This window comes from Clupea harengus, chromosome 16 (genome assembly GCF_900700415.2).
Source record: "Clupea harengus chromosome 16, Ch_v2.0.2, whole genome shotgun sequence".
NCBI lineage: Eukaryota > Metazoa > Chordata > Actinopteri > Clupeiformes > Clupeidae > Clupea > Clupea harengus.
In genome coordinates, this window is record NC_045167.1 from 27,620,820 (window position 1) to 27,623,319 (window position 2,500).

The 2,500-nt window shown below is 39.4% G+C and overlaps 1 protein-coding gene across 1 annotated transcript in view; it reads left to right on the forward strand.

Moving 5' to 3' along the window:
• The window catches only part of pnpla3 (patatin-like phospholipase domain containing 3), a 17,681-nt gene that overhangs the window by 13,426 nt on the left and 1,755 nt on the right, over window positions 1-2,500 (forward strand). The window lies entirely within an intron of this gene.

The window sequence follows — 2,500 nt, forward strand, 5'->3', positions numbered from 1 at the left end:
CATGTAAACACACACACACATGTAAACACACACACGCAAACACACACACACACACACACACATGTAAACACATGTAAACACACACCACACACTGCACTGTCTTTTAATTTGCTTTGGATGAAACTGGTAGATGACTGCATGTTATTGTTATGGATAAAACTGAAGAGTGTGTGTGTGTGTGGAGTGTGTGTGTGCGCATGTGTGTGTATGCAGATGTGTGCCATGTCATTTGTATGTGTGTGTGTGTGTGATAGGTAACGTGTGTGTGTGTGTGTGTGTATGCGGATGTGTGCTGTGTCGTTTGTGTGTGTGTGATATCTAACGTGTGTGTGTGTATGCGGGTGTGTGTGTATGATATCTAACGTGTGTGTGTGTGTGTGTGTGTGTGATATGTAACGTGTGTGTGTGATATCTAACGTGTGTGTGTGTGATATCTAATGTGTGTGTGTGTGTGTGATATCTAACGTGTGCGTGTGTGTCAGAGGTGTAAAAAGTACTGAAATGTTGTACTCAAGTAAAAGTACAATTACTTTGATGAAATTTTACTTAAGTACAAGTAAAATTACCCATCTAAAAATCTACTCAAGTAAAAGTAAAAAGTAGTTAATTTAAAATGTACTTTAAGTAAAAGTTACTTAGTTACTTTCAACAACTTGATGGGGGCCGCTCCTATATAGTGCAAAAAAGGACAAGGGGTCATAAATCCAATACAAAAACTAGTTATTTTTTATTAAAGGAGAATCTTTAGAAATATAAGTGCAATGACATTAAACATGTCAAACATTAAACATGTCAACACAACATTTAAGAACTTTTGGGAGGACATGTCAAGACATGACAGCTAAAATAAAAAGTTAAATACCGCTTGCCCCACTTAAACTTTGGTTACTTTACTTGGTGTCCACCTTTAGAGCATTAGTCTACAAAACTTCTTGTTTGAGTTTGAGCAGCAGCTGATTTTCAAGATGAGTAGAGTTCATCCGGGCTAGCTTTGCATTGAACAGCAATCCAGCACAGCTGAAGAGTCGCTCGCAGGCGGCCGAGGCAGGTAGGCCAGTATTGAGTTTCAGGGACAGTTTTTTTGATATTCTGAAGGCGTTCAGCAGATCCATATTGACTGAGACACAGGCTAGGTACCCTTCTAAACTCCCCTGTACCTTCTGACCTCTGGACTTCATTGAGGAAAATAAATCAATCTCATCTGATGAATGTTGTCCAACTTGCTCCAGCCTCCAACATCCGGTCAAGGTGTTGTCTGACAGACTAGACCTGGTAGAATGACAAACAACATTTCTGACAATTAAGTATTGAGCTGCCATCAAGATTCAAGAGTGCATCATAAACACAGAAATAGCTATAAATAGCTACTTGAGATGACAGACCTACAGTATACAGAATTATAGCATTATTTTTATTTCTACATGCATCACAATTCATAATCCTCAATTCTTGCTAACCGGGACCCCTTAGCATGAACATGAAAGACGTGCACGTTGCAAAGCCACCACTTTATCGTTATCAATATCTGACTAAACATCGTGATAAATCGCAGATAACGACATACACATTGACTTGTCCAACTGTCTGAAAACGATGGTGTGCGCATTCACATTGTTCTGTTTCAAGGCATGGGAGGCAGCCAAATGATTAGCCTAATATCAGTTTATGTGGTGTATTTCATTGCTGATGACTGATCTGCAGTTTTTAACACAATATGAGAGACTGAACATAATAATTCTATGACCTGAAACGAATGGAAGACAGGAATGGTATTATTAGTCTATTGGATGAAAGCTGTCGACGTTAGCATACTCAGGTCGGTTGCAAGTGCTAGCCAAAATTAGGCTACTACCTACTAGTGCCATGAAACGCATATTTTGCTTAAATGGAGCAAAGCTAAACTAAATGACAAAAAACGCTGTCTGAACTACTAATGGAAAGGGACAAATACTGTACTACCAACACCATGCTTGCGCAGATTTGAAGATGAAATTTGTATAAGCAGAAAGTTCTGACTGACGGATTAGGCACAGTTTACACAGCATATTAGCTGTTGCCTCTTTTACGTTGGAAGGCAAACTGCTTGCTGAGATGTGGCCACGGGTTTTCTTCATCTTCTTTAATTTCAACTGGCGGAAAGTTCGGTGCTTCAGCTTGTTGGTGGTCCGCAGCTTGTTGGTAGTCCGCACTATCATCTTCCTCCATCTCTATCTCTCGTGACTCGGCACCGTACTGGCGCCTTGCATCGACTCCATCATCCACTCTATGCAGCATCCACCACAGCAGTGAGCATTGTGGTGCGCGATTCCTGCCTTGAACTATGTTTTTTTTTTTACTCAGTAACGGATGTAATTTCCAATGTAGCGAAGTACAATACTTTAGTCAAAATCTACTTAAGTAAAAGTAAAATTACCGATTTAAAAAACTACTTAAAAATTACAAAGTACACAAAAAAACTACTCAATTACAGTAACGTGAGTAAAAGTAATTCGTTACTTTA